Raw genomic sequence first — 12849 nt, 5'->3', positions numbered from 1 at the left:
GAATTTTACCTCAATTAAAAATATCTTTCTGACTCTATCTCTTTGCTCGTGCTCTATAAGTGGTCTTAAACCAATCACTTAGCCATGGCTAGAGGGTCTTATCCCATCAGTTATCCTTTGCAGTAATTCCACTCTCGTCCAATACTTCCTTCCCTCCAATGTCATACTTCTGCAGAGAGTCACCTACAGGAAGGAGTCTTCACGTCCTTACCTGCTCTTCCATTCATCACTCCTTCTCAGGCCCTGGTCCCCAGCAGAGCCAGTGGAAACATGGCAGACATGAAAACACTCCCTCGACAGATTTTACACCCGACCTGGAAAGCTCTGCATTTGTCCAAGCCGAAGCTCGGCTTTCTCTTGCTTACCTGAGGGCCCTTTTTGAAATTAGACATTGGTTTCCAGTATGATCCCACCACACAGCTGGACCCATCCATCACAGCACCCACCGCCGAGGAATGTTACCTTTGGGGAATAGGTGGGAGAACTCTCATAGCATTTCCTGGCAGGCACAGGTGATTCCTGCAAACCCAGTAGAGTGAAAGTCACATGTGCAAAATGTAAATTTGTGTGAGAAGACATAATGCTATTACTCGTAGAGATTAAGTGCTTTTAATTCTGGATAATAAATAGTCAGCTCTGATAGCTGTGGAGATTGATTTCTGAGCCTACAGAGTGGTCCAAAAGTAGAAGGAAGCTGTCTTCATCATTCCCTTAATTTTCTTTCTTTTTTTCCTCTCTCTTTTTCTGCTAGGGTCAGCAGAAATAGGATTTTCTTTCTTTTTAGATCAGTGTTATTATGATTATGATTATACTGAAAACCTGTATGGGAGGAATGCTGCAATCTGAATTAAAAATAGCACTTTACGTCCTCCCACACACAGCACTTGAGTGTTCTGAATGCCTTTTATAAATGCAGACTTTCTGCCTGGCTAGATAAAAGAAGCTGTCACTTCATTTCCATAACGGAGTCATTCCCGGGAGAATTGCATTGTTTTAGCAATAGAATTTTTGTAAAAGTCCTCTTATTTTGCCTGAAAAAGGTAACAAAAATGAACTTTTTAGAGCTTATTCGACAAAACAATTAAGGAGCTAGCAATGTTCTTCTTTTTTGATGTCAGGAGTTGTAAGTGTGAGAATCTAAGCCGTGATGGTAGGATAAATCCTAAACCTGGGAGATGAAGAGGGAGGGGAGAAAACCTGTTCATCTTTCCTCTAATGGAAACAGGGTATGCCTTTCCCTGGAAATGTGTGTTCTAGAGCCTTGTGATAAATAGATGTTGCTAATCCTAAAGAGTTTTAAATATTTATTTTTGAAGAGCTATAGGAAACTTTTAGAGTGCTCATTATGTAAAATAATTCCTTGGGATTTTTTAATGAAACATGACCATCAGGTATTTTAATTGAGTTTCAGGACTCAAAAGGTGTATTGTGACCGTATCTTGCTGGGGTCCTCTGCTCAGAAAATACTAGTTATTTACCTTTAGTTGAGTTTAAACATTGTAGCAGGTGGAGCTGTGTAGTGAGTGGACAGGTGTTCCCTCACACTCCTACTTGTAACTGGCGGAAGCAGGCTGGTGCGCATGTGCTTTCTGTCAGCCCCCATCCCCTGGGTTCACCCCACCCTCCACACAGTGGATCTTTGCTCCAAATAGGGTATCAAGTCTTCCCCTCCACATTCACAGAAAAATAATTGCATTTCTTGGTACTGCACTGGCACCAAGTAACCCACATCAAAGTATATCTGCCTTTGGTATTTTTTGACAGGTAATCCCTGAACTTAATGCCAGGTGGCATTTCTGTTACTTGTTCACAGCTAAGACCATTGAAATCTCAGTTTTAAGCCAGAATAGTTTTATTAAGCCTCCTCCAAAAGGGGAGAGGTTTTCAATAGTGCCTTTGTTTTGCAATATTTTTTTTCCGATTGCATCAGACAGTTGTAATATTTAAACAAGGAGGCAGCTACGTGGAATGGTATAAAAAAAGAGGTTAAAATGTTGAGTTATTATATGTGTTTGGGTTTTTAATTTAATAAAGCAGACAACCCTGGCTGGGTAGCTCATGTGGTTAGAGTGTCATCCTGATATGCCATGGTTGCGGGTTCAGTCCCTGGTCAGGGCACATATGAACATCAACCAATGAATCCACAAATAAGTGGAACAACACATCGATGTCTGTCTGTCTGTCTGTCTGTCTATCTATCTCTCCTTTCCTCTTTCGCTCTAAAAATCAATCAATAAACTTTAAAAATCCATTTTAATAAGCAGACAAAAAGAAGACCAATGAGATTGATTCAATGTAATTATGGAAAGTCCTGCTGGTATAAATATTATGCAAAAGTTACTGATTTTGAATTCTGGAAAATAATTCTGATTTTAAAAAATCTTGGAATAGCCTTTATGAATTCAATGGTACCGTAACTTTTGAAGCATGATTAGAGGTTCTGTGGTAGCTATATGCTTTTACACAGATATATTTCATTAAATGAAAAAGTGGTGTGGCTTTGATAGGACGCTTCCAAGTTCTGCTTTTGGTGAATTCTGTTACTTGTGTTTGTCCAAAAGGATGGTCTGGCGGTGTATGTGGACTCTTTCTGGTCTTTTTACTTGGATTCACTGTGCGGCATTTTGCAAAGTCAGACCAAATAAAATAGTTCAGAATACCATCATGTAACTCTGAATATGATGGTAAAAAGAGAATGAGAGGGAAATACTTAAATTTCTTAGAATTCCTATTAATTTTGTTTTAAAAATGAGAGCAAATAGAGCAGAAACCAAAAGAAATTGGAAGTCAGGGGACTCCTCCCAGTGGCTACTCAGGGACCATGACAGCTCATGATTTATAAATGCTTTGTAATGATCAAACAGGAGGCACAGGCTCTGCCTGTTCCATCCCCTTTTTTCTAGGCACCTTTTTAACCCCTGAATTCCCACTGTGCCTCTGGAGCAGGTGTGAATGAAACTCCCCTCCAGGGAGAAGGGGTGTGATGGCTCAGGGCAGCCAAGGGTCCAGTGGCCCTGCAGGTGTGTGGTCTCCTGGGTCTTGATCCACATTCCTCTGTCTCCTGGGCCCTAGTGCTTTCTGCTGGGCAGCAGCGACCCACTTGGGAGCACAGCATTAAGCAAATAAGGCCAGGAAAAACTATCAGTAAGGAGCACATGCCACCTTGGTCTTTAATATCATAATTTACTGAAGACATTATTCTCTGGCTATTCAGTACAGATTAAGTATTTCTCGTGTATATTTTTCTCTTACTGTTGATATGCGGACATACTTTTCCCTGGATGCGTAATTACATTTCTTAGCAAACTTTACACCAGTAAGGAGATATATAACCTGCACACAAGGATAGAAACCTGCCCTGTCTATGTGTGTGTGGCTAAAGCCTCACCTTTATGTGATAAAGGTGATAATAGGACACAGTGGCATGGATCAACATGAATTGTAATTTTTAAAAAGTTGGATCATAGCATTTTTGCAGCATATTTATCTTTCTGATTATGTGTTCTTTAGGCAGATACTAATTTGTATGTGTGTGTGTGTTTTAATGTAAGCACAAACCAACTAATATCAGTACAGAATGTTCCCCATGCATGCTTGATATACCCAAGGATTGCCTGTTTGAAGAAAGATTTTACGATGGATAAGTCTCACAAACCATCAACTGTTGATCACAGAGGGGTTGCCTGATTGGATGGATAAACTGTGTTTCAGAATAGGTTAGGTTTGGGCTTCATCTCACCTTCACCTCCCTCCAGTTCTTACTGAAGTCTGACCGGATACCTCTATCTCAGGAAAGCTCCTCACTGCCCTTGCCTTCCCTAGGGAAGGGGAATTTTGCTCCTTTGGGTGAAGGAGAGTGGGAGGGAGCGGGCTTGGGATGGCTTTGCACCCTGCTGGGCTGCGTGGCTCATCCTGGGAAAGCATTGATGAACTCTGCCATGGCCAGCAGCCCTGGATGTTTCTCCTCAGGAAGAAAAGACACAGTCAGCTTTAGTTCTGGGTTGGAAAAAGAGGCTCTTGCAGAATACTTCATTGATCGACTGAGCAGTCTACATATTGGCTTATGTAATGATTTTTTTCCAAGTCACTAAAAAGGGACTCTCCTATTTGATAACCACAGAGTGAGAAGACTTGAGGACATGTCAGAGTGAAAGTATAATACCACATTCTCAGTCAGTTAATCAAACAGTATTTATCAAGGGGTTACCATTAGCAAAAGCACTCTGAGGCTTACAAAAAGAAGACAGACACAAACCCTGTCTTCACAGAGCTTACTGCAGTCTGCCTGGGGAAACGGTGCCTATTTTAGGATAAGAAATAAAATGATTAGTATCCTGAGAAAAAGGAATATAGGCTGTAGGAACTCACATCCAAAAAAAAAAAAGTATTTCTGGTTGAGAAAGTTGTAGCATAGGAGAGTGAAGGAAAGAGGATGGAGAAAAGATTTGAGCAGGTCTTGGTAGGTGTGGCCTGAATTTTAACACGTGGGCTAGAAATGTGAGCCTCGGGAGATGAGAGAGGTTGGGTTTGGCTGGTGCAACATGCATAAGGGGAGAAGTAAGAAATGCAGTTGGAAAAGTACGTCGCAGCCAGATTGTGAAGGTCTTAAACATCAAATTTTAGAAGATTTTCAGCAAGCTGTAGGAACTAATACCACAGAATGACATGAAGAACTTGTATTATATAACCTTTAGGAAGTCTGATCCAGGAAAGATGACTCAGGTGGTTTGGAGGGAGAGTAGTGAAGGCAAGAAGACCAATTAGCAGGCTGCTGTGAGAGGAAGAGAAGCCGACCTAGCATGGTGGTGTGGGAACAGAGCACAGGCTGGAGAGCACTGACAACTGATGCACTGTGGGAGATGGGCAAGCAGGTGGTGTCATTAGCATGAATCGCAAATAAAAGGGGAGGACTGGTTTTGGGGTGGGGTGGAGGGGAAGATTGAAAATTCTGAAGCTGACATAATTCATTTATACTGTATATATCTGGTACTTGTTAGGGGGAGATGCCAGGACCCAGGACACAGATTTAAGAATTATATGCAATAAAAGGAAATTGCCATAGAAAGAGAAGAGAGAGGGCTGAATGTGTAACCTTGGGGGATACATACCCTAGGGTCCAAAGGGATACCAGCAAGGGACAAAAGCTGAGAAGCCGACAGAAAAGCAATGTAAGGACACAGCAATAGCACCATCTCAGAGAAGCCAGGAGTGCTAGGATATTTTGGTGCAAGAGACAAAACTCAGAGTGATTTAAGGAAAAAAATAGAATTGATTATGTCATACATGTATCAGTTTTCTGTTGCTGCATAACAAGTTACCATAAACGCTGTGGCTTAACACCATACCCACGTTGTCTCCCAGTGTCCACAGGTCAGAAGTCCAGCCACGGCTCAGCTGCATTCTCTGCTCAGGGTCTCATGAGGCTGAGGTCCAAGCGTTAACTGGACTGCAGTCTCCTCTGGGGCTCGTGGTTGTCTTTTGAGCTCACACACTTACTGGCAGAAGTTATTTCCGCACTGCTGCGGGACTGAGGCCCCTGTTCTGTGGCTGGCTGTGGGCTAGACAGCAGCTGCGTGTCCAGTTCCTTGCCACACAGTGTTCCCCCACCCCCATATGCTCTCTCATGCTTTGAATCTGATGCCCACAATGGCCTATCCACACCAAGGGCTCACCTGGTTAGGTCACGCCTACCACAGATATTCTTTCTATTTTAAGGTCAGTTGATATGGGGCTTAATTTCACCCACAAAGCTCCTTTGCAGCAGTAGCACCCAGACTAGTGTTTGACTGAGTGACTAGGAGAAGGTGTGTGCACTGGAGGACAGGACAGTTAGGGGCTGCTTTAGAATTTGATTTGTTACAGCATAAGTAAACGGTCAGGGGTAAGTCTGACTTTTGGCGTGGCTGATCTCAGGGACCTCGCTGTTGTCAGGACTTTTCTGCCTTTCAGCGCTGCTGCCTTCTAAAGAGCTGCGTTCTCACGTGGGCTTCCCTCACAAACAGCTCTTTGAAGGCCATGCTTCATGGTCTCCCTAGGAGAGGGGGCCTGTTTCCTCTTAGTTCCAGCCAGGCTGAGAGAGGCTTTGGTTGGCGTGGCTCTGGGTACATGCCTATCCCTAAAACCAGTCATCATGGCATGAGGGGTGTGTATCCTGATTCTCCATACTTAGGTCCAAATGCCCTTCTTCAGAGCCAAGGCATGAGGTCACCCCAGCCCGAATAACTAAGAGAGTGGAGGAGAGGTCATTTCCAAAGATACTGTCTAGGCAAAATGCTAGTATATGAAATAAAAGGAAAAGAGAATTGAAGGAACTACTCTATCAAATATTATAAAAGAAGTCAGTTAGGAAAGGGCCACTGTATTTAGAAGGCAGGGAGCCATTCTGAAAGAAAGAGAAGGAAGTTTACTTAAAAAAAAAGTGGCAGAAGTCAAACTCGAAGTTCATGATGCACCTGGTCAAATACCAGCATTGGACTCATACCACACATTAACATGTCTGCTGGTGAGCAGGAGGAAGTGGCAGCCATTTGGGAATGTACAAGGGAATGGGGAAGGCCTCTCAGGAATGGCAGTGATTGATACATTTGTAAGAAGTTTCTAGTAAACGAAAGAGGTTGAAAGAGTGACAGAAGTCCACATTGATCCCAATAGGAACTGAAGCCAGTAAGCGGAGAACAGACAGAGACCCAAGACCGAGAGCCACCAGAAGTTTTCCTGTATTATAAAGTGTGTGAACTGTCTTGTTTTGTTTTGGTGACCTGGCACATCTTTGGAATAGACAGGTATCAGTCCTTCCAATGTAGCCATCTTATGTGATATGCCCAGCCTCTGTCTGGCTGTCTGATTGACAGAAGGACTTGGCGTCAGAGCAGTGGTTCTGAACTGGTGTCCCTGGACCAGGAGCAGCAGCATCACCTGGGAACTGGACAGAAGCACAAGCCCCCTGGTCCCACCCCACACCTACTGAATCAGAAATTCTGGGAATGGGACCCAGTTCTGTGACTGAACAAGACCTCCAAGGTGAACAACACCTGAAGAAGGTGTTTCTGATGGCGGTTCCAGTTTGAGAGGCATTACATCCCATCTTTCCCATTTTCCCTCAGCACACCACAAGGGTTCCCTTAATAGTGGCTTTTGAAAAGCCATAAGGATCAAGGATATAGGTTCCTGGTGACCTGGGGTGGGGTAGGGGGTTGTAAATCTTGAAAGGGGATGGCAGCTGTTCAGAAGCCACTCATGACTGAAAATATAATGGACTGGAAGTACAGAAGAGCGAAAGCTAAGTGGTAACTGAAATGTTCTCCAGTTCACGGAGGGCTTTCATTTGGATGGTAGGCATTATAGGCACTCCAAGTCCCTGGGGGACTGAGGACAATGAGGAGGGCTGAAATTACAGCCAGAGAGCAGTAATTCTTTTGGAGTACAGGTTAAGTCATAGAACAGGTTTTGGACATGCATCATTTAATTTAAATTCAGGCTTTTCTGATAGACACTCTTCGGAGGCTGCAGAAGGGCATGGCAAGGTTTCTTTCATCAAGGAGCTTAAAAGCTTTCCAAGCCTTCAAGACTTAAATAAATCCAGGGAATATAAAAAGACAATATAACAGAGTGCTGAATTGAAAAGGACCTTGGGTTAAAATGCATGATGGAGGCTGTGAGTGCTGTGGGCAGTCAGGGGAAGGAGAAATTGGCACTGTGTCATTTTCTCCTCTGGACAGAGGACGAAACTGGCAGCCTGGTTGTATTTCCCAGGCCTGGTGGTGCGATATTGGACAACTTGGCTTCAAGAAGTCTCTTTTCTTGCCCTTTTTTTTCTGTTTTCTGGTTTGTCAGAACTAGTAAGTCAAAGTGAGGGTTTGTATTTTAAGACTGAACTTGGACTATTATTAATGTTTTTGGTTTTATGAGAAACTTGTAGGAGAAACTACATTTTATCCTGGGTGTCTTAAATGGCAAGAGACTCAGATGAAATTTTGGCTTATTCATTTCAACCAGATTTTCAGACTTACTCCATTCATGGGGAGAACATGAATGATGAGCTTGTCTGAGGAAGCCTCTGTTTCGTAGGATGAGGAAAGCAAATTACTGATTTTCCTTAGTAGAGGAATTAAATTGTACCAGATTTGGGATATAGGAAACAATAAAACACTTCAGATGAACACAACATTTATATTGCTTTTTATTTCTTTGCATTGTTTTACCTGTGTGAATAAGTACAGAAGTAAACAAACCAAAGAACCAAGACAGAAAGTTTTCAAGACACACTTTTAAAAATAATTTAATTTTTCAATTATAGTTCACATACAATATTATAGAATTAGGTAGGCGGGCATAAATGTCATTTCAGTTTGTAAGAGAAATAAAAAAAGATCTGATAGTCCAGAGGAAGCCAGCAGATTTGAAACCTAATGCAAAGTACTAAAAAAATGTTTTTTCTGACATTTACATGTGATGTGATCTGTTTTTAGCTCTTTTGGGAGGGTTTTCTTAACTCCAGCTGTAGCCTGCAGGTGTTACCAGAGAGCTTCTTTTTCTTGTGATGATCAGGTGACTTCAGATGCTTTAGGAAGCCAGAGTCAGCCTTTGCCGCTCATCAGGTTTAATACCTGTGCGGAGCGGGTTTCCTCCAGCAGCGACCACGAAGATTTTCTTGCTCTGGCGGTGCTGGCAGTCAGAAAGAAGAATCAGCTTTTATTTCGAGAGATTAAGAACAGTTCTGTTGCTTATTTCTTTTCTTTCAAATTGAAATTTAATTGCCGTATAACGTATTAGTTTCTGGTGTACAACAGTGATTTGATAACACCCATAGATTGCAAAGTGATCATAGCAGTAACTCTAGTTAATAACATGAGTCTGTTGCTCGTTTCTTGATGTTGACTATGGAGAACCATTGAAATGTCCAGGAGGAAAACAGAGATGAAATAGAGTTCATTGTGTGCCCCTGGGTCACATCCCACGAGGCAGAGCTGCTTCCTCCCCCTGGAAACTCGATGCCTGGCTGCTTTCTGCTCATCTTTACTTCTCTACTTAGGTGTTACTTTAGTGAGAAAAACCTTCTGAGCCCTTCCTCCTAAATGGGTGTCCTGTTATGATTGCAAATCACAGTGCCTATTTTTCCTTTGTAATACCCATCCAGCGTTCACATTTTATACATATACTACAGAGGGTATACTATGATTCTTTAATGTCCCTCCTGAGGCAGCGAGCTCCATAAAGGCATGGCTCTTTCCCATTTTGTTTGCCACTGTAGACATAGAACCGGGTGGATATACTGAGCACCAAGGAAAAACTTGGCAAGTGATTGAATTAATTAATGAAAAAGCACTTTGTGAACTCTATTCACTCTAAAAGCCATGGTTAATCCTATCAGTAGCAGTTACCTCCTTTCTCTCTTTTGTCCTCATTTTTTTCTCTCTTATTTTTAATTCCTTATTTTGAGGTAGATTTGTCAGTGTTTTTACCAATTCCAAATTTAAGGTTCGACATTATTCGTTGTTGCCTTTTTTGAGATAAGGGACCACTTTTTCTCTCAAAAATACTACACCCACAATGTTAATGCTGTGATTCCCACCTTGGTTCAGCATGTGCTTATGACTTTGAGAGGCCCTTGGGGATGATTTATTTGGGAAGCAAACAGGATCCAGGGTAGCACTTAAACTCTGCTTTCTGTATCCCCCAAAGCCACTCGCATATGTTCCTATACTTCAAGTATACTCCTCAAGAATTCCCAGTCGTCGAAATAATATTGGCCCAGGAAAAGGTGTTTCTGGCTCTGTCTTCAAGGAGGGGAAAAATTAAAAATTCAAGTGTGGAAAATATTAACGATCAGAATATGAATAGGTCTTTTCTTTAAAAGCAACAAACAAAAATCATCCAGTCCTTCTCCAGCAGGTCCTTGGCGCGCCACTTGTATGTGTAAGTGTTATCCTTGGTGGGCGGCAATGGCAGGCAGCCAGGTGGAAAATTTCACAGTCCCGTGAACCTCCAGGGCACCGAACATGCCATCGGAGGGTGCCGTGGGCCTGCACCGAGCCATGATGCGCCTGCACAGGCCTCTCTCACCACCTTCCCCTCCTTCTTCCTCTTTCCTTCCTGCACCAGGCCCTGAATGTCTTTCTTCCTGAGGTTTCAGACGCCTTGTTTCCTGGCCCCTGTTTCTCTCAAGACCTCCCTGGAAGGAGAAACCTTAGCACGGTGGCCCTTGCAAACGTGTAGATGTTTGGGTGTCCCAGGGTCGGTGGATCATTGGTGGTTAGCCAAGGCTGGCTTTTATAGTCTGGCTCAGGAACAGGCTTATGACCACTAATAATAATACTTTGCATTTACATAGTGCCTTTCTTGTCAGAAACTGTGAATGTTTTGCAAGAGTGATCTTATTGATCCTCCCAACAACCCAGTGAGGTATGACAATGGGAAGAGGTCCCAGCTCCCTCCTTTTTGAAGAAAGTAAAACCAAGTGACTTACTTTGAGGCTGTGTCACAAGTTTGCATCTCAGCTGGGTTGCATATGAAATCTCCTAGAATTGGTGTCACCTTTATTGGGGGACAGGGAGGAATGGGGAGAAGGTATGGCATGCCATGCTACCGTGTCTCCTGGGGCAAGAGCAAAGCCATTGAATTTCTCTTTTACAAAATGGTTCTGGAAAATAGTCTTTGGTGAATGATCAATTGGTCTAATTGATTGTGAACTTCCTTTGTGTTGAGATAATGAGATATTTGATGATGCATTTACCTTTTTCTTTCTCTTCTGTTCTACTCCATGCTAGGTTTTTCTCACTTCTCTGTGAAAGGAGGAAAGAACACACCGCCCAAGCCCAGACACACTGCAGCTTCTCGTGGGAAGTGCCCATGGTGAAGGAAGGCTGGGGCACCCAGTGAACAGCGCACAGTGAATGTTGTAAGTTGGCGAGAGCGGCATCTGTGGCAACTTGCCTTGCGTGGAGTTGTGAATCACTGGACACTACTGAGCCCGGGCGGTGAAGGGATGGTCATGTTAGTGCTAGGTGATCGTTCAGTTAATTTCTTTTTTTTAGGAGAGAGGTTGTGTTTTTATTTGCTGTGAACTTGCCTTTCCCTCAGCTTCTGTGGGGCATTTCTCATTTTCTCCTTCTGGAATAAAAGAGTGGAACACAGGGATTCTTTCATTGTAGGAATGCCCTTCTTCCTGGTACAAATAGTATCAATTTTACAGCATCCTCACAATTCTTTTGGGTTGATGGGTGGGGGGATCACAGCCTGCAAGCTAAGAATTAGCAAACCAGGGTTACCACCAGCAGTTATTGTTACTAACATAAAGTTTTTCATTGGAATGGATTTTTCTGGCTTTCAAAAACCTGAGGTATGCAAGTATAGTCAGTTGTTTTGGGTGCTTCTCATATTCAAAAGTGGCTGACTTACTGGTTTGTATGAGGCTGCTGGGTTGGGGTTTTGAGATTAGTCAAGCAGTTCCTGCGGGTGAGCTACTGGTCACCTTTCATGAGGTCTTTTCGGGCCAAGTAGTTGAAGAGACAGCACACGATGGGCTTCGGAGGGCTCGTCTGCCACGGCACTTAGGGGTTTGACCAGCTCTGCCTCCTGGAGGTTTTACCTCATTGCCAGACTGTGTCACCAAAACGAGTTTAGGAGAGTTTGGCCAGGAAAGAAAATAGCTACAGAAAACCCAGAATGGCCTAGGAACCTTTACCTTCAAATTTTAGAATTGAAGAGCTCACTTCGACTAGGGTATATGTACACATACACATGAACATATGCACACATAATGTATAGATATACTTAATGTATGTCTACACACACACTTAATATATATTATATATTTGTGTATATGTATTATATATACATAAATGTATATTTGTGTGCATATACACACATATGTATATACATATATGTATACATATAGTCATATGTGTATATATAAATAACTATATATTAAGTTCTTAGCTTCTTAATAGCTTAGTCAGGAATGTTTCCAGGTATTTATTACCTATTTTTTTTCCAATCTCATAAGAGATTTTGAAAAGCAAGGTGCAGTAATTTGAGGGTATATATCAGGGAGAAAAAGCATCAACATTGAAAAGGAAATTTCCAGTGAATTTTTTTAATTTCATAGTTTTCTAAATACTTTTATTACAGCATGCATATATATCTATATAAATGGGTTAAAATAGTTATATTAACTACATTTATTAAATTTAAAATCTCCTGGTACATCACAGTGAATAGACTCTGAGAGGTGCTGGTATTTTTATGTGTTTCTATTTTGTACATATGAGTACATTGGTTCTGGTGGAAAGTACACAGCTCGTGGAATCCATCGACCTGAATTCTGTTCCTGGTCCTCTTGTCAAGGACGAGCAAGTTCACAGCCTTGGGCAAGTCACTGACCCCCATGAAGTGTTATTTTGTGAGTCTGTGGATCACTCGACCCTACTTGCTTATTGATCAGCTGACATCTTGGTTTGGGCTCCCCATAAAAGGCAGAGCATTGCATAAGGCATGTTAATACTTTAAAAAAAAAGTATCTTTTATTCTGAAAGTTTCTACCACTGTTCAGGAATAATTTGGGGCCCTGTTGGATTGGAGTGCTGTAGTAGTAGTGTGTTTTAGCAGAAATTATTTTCTCAATCAGGTAGCTGTAAGAATGTCCCTCTGATGATGTTCTTCTAAAGCATTTTTGTCCTAGGAAGCAAGCGTCTTATGGAAGAGTGGTTTGGATTTCATGTTACATGTAAATGGGCACTATAGTTACTGTACTGCCATCAAGACAGCTTTTGTTTTGAACCTTGTGGGTTTTTATTTTTTTAACCATTGGTTTGAACTGCTCATGTGAAACCATGTCAAGCCCTAAATATT

General features: G+C 42.2%; 1 protein-coding gene across 9 annotated transcripts in view; it reads left to right on the top strand.

Moving 5' to 3' along the window:
* ATXN1 (ataxin 1) overlaps window positions 1–12849 on the top strand; it is a 383702-nt gene that overhangs the window by 224452 nt on the left and 146401 nt on the right. For all 9 annotated transcript variants that reach the window (XM_045847140.1, XM_045847137.1, XM_045847135.1 and 6 more), the window contains one exon: window positions 10767–10897. The gene's annotated coding sequence lies outside the window, so the exon portion shown is untranslated. The remainder of the gene's footprint in view (window positions 1–10766; window positions 10898–12849) is intronic.

The sequence above is a fragment of the Phyllostomus hastatus genome, unplaced genomic scaffold (genome assembly GCF_019186645.2).
Source record: "Phyllostomus hastatus isolate PE091 unplaced genomic scaffold, TTU_PhHast_1.1 phas_contig_524, whole genome shotgun sequence".
Lineage (NCBI taxonomy): Eukaryota > Metazoa > Chordata > Mammalia > Chiroptera > Phyllostomidae > Phyllostomus > Phyllostomus hastatus.
Note: the sequence above shows the minus strand (reverse complement) of the source record. Positions and strands in the feature narration are given on the sequence as shown.